Source organism: Vanacampus margaritifer, chromosome 14 (assembly GCF_051991255.1).
Source record: "Vanacampus margaritifer isolate UIUO_Vmar chromosome 14, RoL_Vmar_1.0, whole genome shotgun sequence".
NCBI lineage: Eukaryota > Metazoa > Chordata > Actinopteri > Syngnathiformes > Syngnathidae > Vanacampus > Vanacampus margaritifer.
This window is the reverse complement of record NC_135445.1, coordinates 4,979,995-4,992,013: the sequence shown is the minus strand read 5'-3', so window position 1 is coordinate 4,992,013 and position 12,019 is coordinate 4,979,995. Positions and strand designations below refer to the sequence as shown.

General features: G+C 39.5%; 1 protein-coding gene across 1 annotated transcript in view; it reads right to left on the bottom strand.

The window, feature by feature from the left end:
• LOC144063798 (uncharacterized) overlaps positions 1 to 12,019 on the bottom strand; it is a 264,774-nt gene that overhangs the window by 229,074 nt on the left and 23,681 nt on the right. The gene's annotated exons all lie outside the window — the stretch shown is intronic.

Sequence of the window (12,019 nt, the reverse complement as noted above, 5' to 3'; positions counted from 1 at the left end):
GGTTTGTATTCCCTTACCATCTCCAAAAGTGTTTTTTTTTTTTTTGTTGTTGTTGTTTTTTCTCCCCCAATTGAGTCATACTGGTTAATGGTCACATTAATGGTGGGATTTTTTTTTTTTTTTATGATTTATTTTGGTGTTACAAAAACATGACATTTGACCAGGGGTGTGTAGACTTTTTATATCCACTGTAAAATACATGCACCTATTAATTGTTCATGTTAACTTCACCAATAGAATGCAGTTTTACTTTTTCTACTTTCTACTATTTACATGTTTCTTAAAACTTTGCCTGTACAGTCAATAACAGTCAAATAATCATTTTTAGGGGTGTTCAATGCTACTTTTTTTCAAACCGATACCAGTACTGTCTTCCAATAGTACTTTTGATACTTTTGATTTGATTTGATAGATTGGTTGTAATAACTTCAAATAAGGCCTGGCATTGACACAATATACTTGATTTCGTATTCACCCATCCCTAATCATTACGTATTGTTTGTAATGGAAACTATTGTTTTGAATTCAGGACAACCAGTTATGCTGTTCAAATTTTGAGATTCCACAGTATTTTTGCAAGGGAAAAAAAAGTAAGGCACTTCCATCTGAATAAGTATTCAAATAATACACTGCAGTGATTTTGGCATGAAATGAAATTGCGATTATTACCTCTGAGCTAACTCAATCAAATGAACTTTTTTTTTTTTTCTTAGCGAAGGAGTGCTGAGGAGACTCAAAGGGAGCCATGAAGGCGAGCATGACCACAAATGACCATCAATTCATCACCCAACGCTTTGATGGGAAAACTTAATGCAGCAGCTGCACACTGGCCGCCGACGCTCCTGAATCACATAAGCAACACACACACACACACACACACACACACACGCACACACACGCACACACACACACACACACACACACACACACACAAAAAAACGAAAAATGAAAGGCGCCCAGGTTCAGCTTACGTCCAAACACGCTCCCCTCCTCATTACCCCCCGAAAATGTCTTTATGCAAAACATCTGTGGGGAATTCAATAAATGAGGGCACGGCTCTTAACCGCATCCGACTTATTTTGATTTTCATGTGGCTTTCGTGTATTGTCTAGCTCAGTAAATACGGCCCGGCGTCGTATTTCAAATGTCACAAGTCTCCTGACGGGACATGCAATTTGAACATGAAAAAGCAGTAAAGCCAAACACAGCTAGTAAAACCAAAGGGGGGTAAGGTGGGTGACTCTAAAACTGACTCATATTTAGCTCATAAGAGATCTAAAGGAAGGACATTTAAACGCATGTCGGGTGCATATATTTGAGTGCATCTGGGGATCTGGTATTATCCCCCCCCCCCACTACCCCCAAATTTAATAGACTATTAGAATAAAGGTTCTAAAGGTTAACAATGTGCTTTGTCAGTGCATAACCAAATGAACCTGTTGACGCACGGTGGCCACAAAGTGCACAACTCGGTTCCCACCATGAGTGTGTTTCCATTAAAAGTGAGTTTCGACTTCAAGCGAACAAAAATACCAAAAGCGGCCAGCAGTTACAGTACTTTAGTCGGGGAAAACTCATGTTGGGGCCCGAATGTGTCACTGTGCCTTATTTTAGCCACACTAAAAAAAAAAAAATCAGGAAAACTGAAATGATCAAAATAAATCAGTAAAAAAAATAAATGCTACATTCATTCATTTTCTACAATTATATTTAAATATATACGATATATTTAGAATCAAGGGTCTGAGTTGACTTTACAGGGTCTTTAATTGGTATTACTACAAATAGTGTATAACAAAAAATATATGTAAAGATGCAAAAAAAAAATAAAAAAAACAATTCAGCTATCCCAGTGATGTATAGTGACAGGCAGAACAATTAAATACTCTTCCACTAGAAGACAATTACACAATTTCTCCCAAAAAAAAAAAAGAAGACACATTACACAGTGCCGCCACATTTTACACTGAGAAAGTACATTTGTGAATGAATTGAGATCAAACATGCGAACTTTTTCGGAGATTTTTGTTTGGTGGTTTGCGTTGAGAGTTAACAAATGTAGATTTAGAAAAATGAAAGTTGGCAAAGATTGTTTTACAATAAAGTTGCGCAATATTTGTTGTATTAACTTGGTCGCTTTAAAGAAAAAAGTTTAATAAAATCAGTGATGGGCGAATGCCTGTCGATACCAGGTATCAGTATCGGGCCGATACCTGGCTTTATTTAAAGGCATCAGTTGCAACAGCCCTCTACTGGCCGTTTTACGATCAACAAGTGCAAATTTTAAATTAGATGAACAAAATAATGGCATTAATTTCATGCAATTTCAAGGAAAAATGCTACAGTGGAATATATAGGTCTTTCTATAAAAAAATTGTTTGTTTGTTTTTTTTATCAAAAGTACTAGCAGTATTGGTACTTGGTATCAGCCTCAGTGATTATTCAAGAATTGAGTAATCGTACTAGCATCAGTCTGGAAATAAAAGCGCCAATTAAAACTTATGTATGTATTCATATTTTAATTAATTTGGTTAATTGATGCTCTGTACATACAATAAAACAAAAGTAGCAAATTAAACAAATGTGTGCTTCTGCATTATTTTTCATTTCATCTAGTTGGTCAATTAAATTAATTATAACGCTTTAAAATGAGAATGGGCTGCTTTGTGCACAAACAAGCAAAAGATATGAAGCCACTGGTCCGAGGAGTGTGTAGAGAAAGGGGTCATGGGTGGTGGTGTGTGTGTGGGGGGGGGGGGGGGGTGGGTCAGTAGTGGTGCATTCATGGCGGCAGAGGCATGCGGGAGATTCAATTGACCGCACTCAACTTTGCCGCCGCTTGAGTTCGCCGCCGCCGCCGCGAACACTTCAAAAATTGTTGTTCTCGCTACTGACAAAACCGTGAATTCACCCAGAAACTGGAGGTCAAGTTTCAACAGAAGCAGGGAGGGAGGGGGGGTGGGACGGGTGCGTTTGAATGAGGAGGGAAAAGTAGCATGAGGCAACTTATGGAAACATGTGAGTGGCACGGAAATAAGCTCTTTTGTCTTAAAAAAAATAATAAAACCAATACACGAGAATGTATTACCTGACTGTACCCAAAACAGTACGTGAAAATGAAGGATTTTACTCCAGTCATCGGGTAGCCACGTAGTACACCACATACACCAAGTGTAACGTACAAGCATGACCTACAAAGTTGAATGACCTTCTGGTCGTCAGACAGAATTTGACCCAACCTCAGAGGTGAGAATATCCCAAAAATCAATTCTCCGCACGCTTTCTTGCTTTTTCACGTGGGGTTGACATAAAGCTGCACAATTTAACCAAATTTGAATCGTGATCACAATTGAATCAACCTCATCATTAGCGATATTTACAATTAAAATGCGGGTGTTGGCTGCATATCTCATCAAACGCTTTTTTCTCAAATAGTAGTCAGCCGACCACCAGGCGGTAAATGCAGGATCAACAAACAGATTAGAATATTGATCAAAAATAACTGTGATTATAATTATAATTGCCGCTATGTATACATTATTCCAATGCTTTCGAGACTTCGCTTGGTGGATTATTTTTGCCTTGTGTCACTGGCCCAAATTTGAGTGAGCCACGCCGCGTCTTGATTGAAGCGAAGAAACAAATGAAGCGACTAACGTGCCGAAATGCCCTCACATGTGGGTAAAGCGAGCCGCAGTCATCAAGTCATGGCAAGTTTATTTGTATTGCAAAATGGCAGGATAATAATTGCATCATACCCTCACACACTCAATTAAATCATAATCCCACTGACCTTGGATCATATTGCACACCCCTAATATAAACATGCGCCTAATAAATCAGTGCGGTATTTTAAAGTAACGCCACTAATTTTAACTCAATTTTATGAATTATTATGACATTTTTGTATCAATGATTAAAAGATGCAGTTATATTTCTATTAGTTTAACTTTTTTTCCCCACTTTGATGAAAAGTATGAAACTTATTTTACTGTACATTTAGAAGAGTTCTAAAATTTGTGATTAATTGTTAGTTAACTATTGAAGTCCTGTGATTAATTACGATGAAAATATCGACACCCCTAATATAGTTCATCCTAAAAGTTAGAATATTTATCATATCTTTGAGTTGTAGACATGCAGATTTGTATGCACTGGTCATTTCTTTTTTCTTTTTTTTTTCTTCTTTTTTTTTTCTTCTTTTTTTTTCTGGGGAGCTCAGTATTGTTCATTCGGTAATTTTACCGATTTGACATGTCATCATCATTGCTCTCCCTTTTTTTTGTGTGTGTATTTTTTGTATTTATTTATTTTTATATTTTTTGTATAATTTTTTTGTTGTTGTATTTTTGTATTATTTTTTTGGTATTATTTTTTGGTATTAATTTTTTTGTATTTTTTTTATTTTATTTTTTATTTTTTTGTATATGGGTGATTATGTGTATGTGCGTGCGTGCGAGTGTGTGTGTATTCATTAGTCCACCTAAAACCTATTGCACCGGTCATTTCTAACTTAGAGTGGGGATCTATAAACTGATTCTGAGTCACGTTTTCTTGCGGTCACCAACAATCAGAATAAAACTGCTGTTGACAATTTTGGAAAGGATCCGTTTTATTCATGTTTTTAGTCATAAATATATGGAAGGCAGCAACCAATTTCAAGTTTGGTCAAGTTTGCCCAAAAAGTTCCAAGTCCGAGTGAACACATTCAAATTGCCTACTCGCTTCCTCCGCACTGTGATTTCCTTTAAAGATTTACGATGGCGTCTAATCCATTTCCCCCCCAAACTGTCATTTGCAGTAGCAAAACATGCGATTTTGTGCGGGGACGAGACACGTCCATCCAAGCCATCGGAGGAAATTAGCGCTGTTTTTTGCTTTTTTGGCCTTTCAGACTGCATGGCACTTGCCTTTCCGCTTATGGTTTTCCATTTCAAAGCTCCTCTGTCTCCATGTAAATACCAAAACACAGTAATCCAATCTGACCCCATTGCAAATTTTCCAGAAACTATCGGGGGGGGGGGGGGTAGCCGGCTTGACATGAGCCACGCACTTATCCCACTTAACCCCCGAGTGAGCGAAGCCACACCAACCTCTTAGCCCCAAAGACGGTGGAGGAATGCGGCGCTTTATACCGCGATCCTCTTAAAAGAGGATCGAGAGGATGGACTGGCGACTTCAAGGAAGCGGGAAGCGGAGGAGGCCAGACTGAAGTGGCCGCCGCCGCCATGCAGCGTCGGCGGGGGGGGGGTCTTTGGCCGACGTCACGAGGGCACCACCTCCCCCGGCCTCTAAATCTAAACCAAATCATCCCCCCCCGCGCCGATGCTTCTCGTGCCGTGTATTTATACCGCGCTAACTTGATGACAAATAACCCCGGGATTTTTTTTCCCTCTGCTCCTGATTTGCTATTGTTTGCCTTTTAGCATGCAAAACTGGTTTCAGTGAGCCTCACGTTAGGAAGGTTGAGGAGTGGCAGCGGTGGGGCGAAGATGCTTATCTGCCGGTGGCACGTAAAGGCCTAAAGACTTTTGACACATGGTCCACATCTGAGGCATTTGCAGCCGCGATCACGCCGCCCGGAGCTGACGGCTGTTTATGGGGCCGAGCAGACAAATCCCTCACATTAGGCTGCGGAGGTGATGCATGCCACTGGACTGGTTTGCTGCGAACAAGGCGGCCGTTCAGTCCTCGTGCGCTATTGTGGTGCAACAGGTGATAATGAGCAGGGCTGTGCATAAGAGCCATTAAGGAAGCTCGCAACATGGCTGCGAGCCACACAATAACATGCGCTTGTGTAAAGAGTCCACAGGCTGTTTACGCAAGATTTTTTTTAACTCGCAATATGTTATTAACTAGGGATGCACGACTTTGGAAAAAATAATCTACGTGGAAGATTTTTTCCTGATAAGGAATATATATGCACTCTAAAAATAGTTGGGTCAAAAATAACCCAACGTTCTGGGTTCTATATTAAAAATCAAACTTGGGTCAAAGTTGAGTCAACTGAATAACCAACCCAATTTTTGGGGGGGGTTTGGGACCAACCCAACGTTCTGTGTTCTGTATTAAAAATCAAACTTGGGTCAAAGTTGAGTCAACTGAATAACCAACCCAATTTTTGGGGGGTGTTTGGGACCAACCCAACGTTCTGGGTTCTGTATTAAAAATCTAACTTGGGTCAAAGTTGAGTCAACTGAATAACCAACCCAATTTTGGGGGGGTGTTTGGGACCAACCCAACGTTCTGGGTTCTGTATTAAAAATCAAACTTGGGTCAAAGTTGAGTCAACTGAATAACCAACCCAATTTTTGGGGGGTGTTTGGGACCAACCCAACGTTCTGGGTTCTGTGTTAAAAATCTAACTTGGGTCAAAGTTGAGTCAACTGAATAACCAACCCAATTTTTGGGGGGGTGTTTGGGACCAACCCAACGTTCTGGGTTCTGTATTAAAAATTGAACTTGGGTCAAAGTTGAGTCAACTGAATAACCAACCCAATTTTTTTTTGGGGGGGGGGGTGTTTGGGACCGACCCAACGTTCTAGGTTATTCATTAAAATAAAAAATGTGGGTCAAATGAATAATCCACAACCCAGTTTGGGGGTTTTGTGTGCACTTAAAACTGTAAACCAATTTGGGTTAAAAAAAAAAAATGGATGATCCACTACTGGGGTCAGTTTGACCCAATTTAATGGGTTGTTATGTACAATACAACCCCCCAAAGAAATTGCCCAAATACACCCAATTTTGACCTAAGTCGTTAATTGGACAAGTTTTCTGGATGATCTGTTTAACCCAACTCTTTGGTTTAAAAAAAAAATAAAATTGGGTTGGTCTATTTTTTACTCAATTTGGGTTATTTGTGTAGAATGATATTATAGAAAATATATACAGAAAAAAAAAAGACTTCAATCTTGTAATATTACAACTTTGCTCTCCAAGCAGTACTACTTTATTTTTGAAATAGTATTATGACATTCTTGTAATATTCAATTTTTTAACACCAGGACATCATATTTGAATTCTCGTAACCTTGCGACTTTATTACTGTAACAATCCGACTACTCTACATTCTTATATGCCACAACTTCATTCTTGTAAATATTTCGACTTCATTCTTGTGACATGGCACCGTAATACCCGTACGTCGCAGCTTCTTTGTCATATTACCAATTCACATTTGTAACCGTACACTTTTGTTCTTTTAACATTACGACTTCAATCTAGTAACATTGCGATTTCCTTTCTCGTAATCTTTCAACTTTGACACTTTATGCCAGTAATATTTTATTTCGATCATTCTGTGGCTAATATTTTTTGTTGTTTTTCCACGATCACAATCTAATGAAATAAAAGCTTTTATTCCTGATTACCACTAAAATAGTTGACTGATGTATCAACACTGTATTATCAGAGAATGATACAACAAAGGCGATATTTTGTCCCAAAGGAGTGTTATTTTGCTATTTTTTATCACAAGACATCTAAGAGAGTGTATAACATCTCCCCAAGAGTCTAGTGATGGTCTATACAGCAAAAACAACAATTATGGACCAAAGCACTATTGTAGAGTTGCTGCTTACAACAATTAATCAGCAAAGTGTACTTACTACACCATCAAACACGACTATTACAACATTTTCCCGCTGCAGCAGAAAGGTTTTTACTAGGTCATTGCCGTACAAACAAACCCTTAGGCCACAACTTGCTTCTTTTTTTTTTTTTGCCTTGATTTCCCTTTTTCAACGCAGGCAGCTTGACATTGTACAACTTTAAAGGGTTTAAATACACAAAAGCGGGTTTTCCGCAAAGCTTTGTAGAAAGGCGACGCACGGGATGTTAAATTTTGATTAGGATGAGGTGCGAATAATTTCACCGTTTTAATTGCATCATTGGAAACCATCTACCCCTCAAGATTTATTTAAAAAAAAAAAAAACATTTGCCCCTTGTCCTCTATGAACTGGGAAGTAGCCTACTAACTGACAAACATTGATAAACAGACATGACCTTTCTAATAGTTTAGCCTTGGCGGAGGTCTGCAGTCTTCTTCTCACTGACAGTTCGACCTAGTTCGATGCAGCGGCCATTTTTGATGGGTTGTTACATCTACGATGTAGAAATTTTAAATTTAAGCAAAAAAAAAATGGCCCACAGTCGGCCATTAGCCACTCATGAAAACGAGTAGCAGAACTACACATACTGCAAAGTTTTTTTTCTTCCTTTTTTTTTGTGCGGGATCTTTTCCGGCACGCTACCATTTTCCTTGTCCGTACGCCGTGCCATCGATAAACGCATCCCCTAATTAGCTAAAATTGTTTTTCATCAATAGCTATAACTGGCCAGCGCGGTGATCGACGTGAGTGAGGGTTAACCGGACATCGCAAAAAAAAAAAAATTTAAAAAACGGCCGACAGGGACGAGGTATCGACAGGTACGGAAGTTTATCATTCCTGCAGGCAATTGACTAAAACGCGTTGATTCTGGAAAGTGCATTTTACAATCTTCGCCTCTTTTCACGTGCCGGATCAATTCCTCGCCGCGCCTCCGTCTTTTTGGGGGGGCGAATGGCTAGCGTTTAGAAAGCTATTAGTCCGTCAAACGGACGTGATCCCTTTCTACTTTGCGTTGTCGTGTCCGCGCGGAAGTTTGGATTCAATTACAGTAGTTGAATAAGCTCATCTCGAACATTGGAAGGGGCTTGTGCCCCCCCCCCCACCACCCGCTGGTCGCGTGGTGTTTAGGGCCGAGGCAATCTCTCCCCCTGCATTCGGGAGCGGTGCCGCCAAGTCTGTCCTCGCTTATCATTAACAATCTGCAAATAAACAGGACAGCATACATTACATCACTTGCAGCTCCGTGATCAATTCCAGGAATGCCTTTGAAGCTTTGCTTAATGAACCTACACAGTATGGCTGTTGTGTGTGTACGGTCCGGGCTCGTATAGAACCCATGACCTCATCATTGAAAGAGCAGAAGAGAACCGAAATGGGTTGGATATAAAAATTGGGTTTGAGGGTGACAATGTCACTCAGTGAAATGAACACTTTAGGGGGAGCGTTGGATGCAGATTTCCAAGCGCTGACAAAGTTGGGCGCCATCAATCAGGAGCTTTTCTGTTTTTTTTTACGGCCTCTCCGAGTCCCTGAGAGCCCTAACCCAGTAAAAGTTTATACAGCGTATTGACCGTCCTCTACTTGCTTAGCAAATGAAGCCACGTGCAGCTCGCCAGGAGACGGAGAGGCTGCAGCCGTGTCAACGGCGCTTCCTATTTGATGACACCTTCCACTAAATTGAAATGTGCTTCTAATGGAGTTGGCCGTGTTTGGCGAAGTCCACTATATGGGGGGGGGAATGTACACTTATAGGGTGTCTGGAAAGTCACTGTGCATTTCTAAGAGACATGTTTCATATAGAATACCTTTTTTTTTTTTGCTCCTGTTTTCTAATTGGTGACCATGAATTAGTAGAACGTGTGCACAAAATACAAGATGTTGCATATGTCACTGGGAAGGAATTTTTTTAATTTAATTTTTTTTTTTTTTTTTTTTTTAATACAATACATAAGCACCTCTTGGATTCTAATGTGTGGCCATGAAATGGGGTTATTTTGCTCCTGTTTTCTAATTGGTGACCATGAATTAGTAGAACGTGTGCACAAAATACAAGATGTTGCATAAGTCACTGGGAAGGATTTTTTTTAATTTAATTTATTTTATTTTTTTTTTTTTTTAAATACAATACATAAGCACCTCTTGGATTCTAATGTGTGGCCATGAAATGGGGTTATTTTGCTCCTGTTTTCTAATTGGTGACCATGAATTAGTAGAACGTGTGCACAAAATACAAGATGTTGCATAAGTCACTGGGAAGGAATTTTTTTAATTTAATTTTTTTTTTTTTTTTTTTTAATACAATACATAAGCACCTCTTGGATTCTAATGTGTGGCCATGAAATGGGGTTATTTTGCTCCTGTTTTCTAATTGGTGACCATGAATTAGTAGAACGTGTGCACAAAATACAAGATGTTGCATAAGTCACTGGGAAGGAATTTTTTTAATTTAATTTTTTTTTTTTTTTTTTTTAATACAATACATAAGCACCTCTTGGATTCTAATGTGTGGCCATGAAATGGGGTTATATAGCCTTATAACAAAAAAAAAAGTATAAAATTATGTTATGACATACTGTATTCTATTGGATATTGAAAATATATTTTAGCTAGCTATGGTGTGAATGATAAAAATACAGGGAGGTCAGAAATTGGTCACTGCACATATTTTTATTTACTGGTAGTCCATGACATCATTGCCCATTTACATTATTTATTAACAGTCCTGCTCTATATAATACACCTCCTATTTTCTATATTAAAATAAAATGTGATTATCCAAATATACTGTTTTAAACAAATAGGTGTTTGTTTTTTTTCTAAATTACTTGTGTGTGTGTGTGTGTGTGTATAGCCTATCGATGTAAAAAGATTTAACCGGCTCATTTAGTGGATCTTGTGTCTCTCTTCGCCAGATTTGTCTGTGGCTTATCAACAGCTTTTGTTTTTCTGCGGGAAATCAATAACAGGCCACACATAAGCCCAATATCAATGTGTGTAACCCCCAGTGGGACACACTGTATGCATGAACACACGCACACACACTCTCACACACGCGCACACAGGTGATTGAATGTCTGATTTCGGTTGTTTTTCCAGGCAGCCAACTCTCTTTTTTTTTTATATATAATTATGCAATAAATGCAAACGCCATTAACACGACTGTTAAATTTCAAATGCAGTTAAATTAACGTCCGCGTGGGAATTATTCACGCAACGTGAAGTGCACACAAGAAAGTCACTATATGCTGCGATACAAACACCAAACAGTTTTTGAAATGATGGCCCAAAATTAAATTACACAGAAATAAATCGATTGGGATAACGGGAAGCACGGTGGAGCGTGACAAATAATTGACAATTCACAGCGTTGGGTCCGAGGTGAGCGAGTGGTCACAGCTCTTAGAGTTTACTTGTGAATTTGGGCTTAAAACGGCCTTTAAAGTGCGCGCTGTCTGCACATGCAGGCTCGCCCATATAATACCGCAATCACTCCAGCATATACACAAATCTATAAGCTCTATTCATATCCGCGCATGGCTTAAACCTTTCAAAGTATTAAATCTGTAGAACATTGTCAATGTAAGAGAAAGGATGACGACAGACGCGCTTAATAACACCACATAAGCGGGACATTTGCATGCGGATAACACGCAATGACAATAAAAAAAGGGGGGGGGGGTAAGAAAAGGGGATTAATATAATACTCGCGTCCATGGCGGATGCGTTTAACTGCCACACTAGATGCGCGCAGCTTGAAATTGAATTGTTGCCTGCATGGTACGCTTGTGCCGGGAAGTGTTCTATATTTGCCTGCACAATTGATTGGTTATGATTCACAATATCTGTTGCTGTTTTGATGCCAGAGATGATAAGACACGCACTGCTGAGCACCATCCTCCCCACGAGCTGTCATGTACAAGCACAACGTGGATTGATTTTCTTTTTCAAATTAAAAAAAAAAAACAGTTTTGTTGACTTAAAAAAAAAAAAAGTGTTGTTTTTTTGTAATTAAATCAGAAATTGGGATAACATGCGTATGCAAAAATATATTTAGGCTATATAAATATGACCAACAAGAGCTTGTCATCACACCGCCTATACACGCCACTTCTATTTGTTCGGCTCACATCACCGAGGATCTAACAGGAAATTGTGTATTAAATATCTGGACATGCATGAAGACAAGCACGCAATCGCAGCTAAATTGTGCAGAAATACACCGATGAAGTGTTTGGCTGTCAAAAGTCTGAAAAAGAGCTCCGGGATCCGAGCGGAAGCGTGCGAACAACCAAGCCGGCCAAGAGCGTCGCTGCCCCGGCTTGGCTCCCCGCGCTCGTCCCGCTACGCCTCACGGAGCTCCGTGTTGACATATTCACACCACACGGAGCGACTGATTGACTGACTG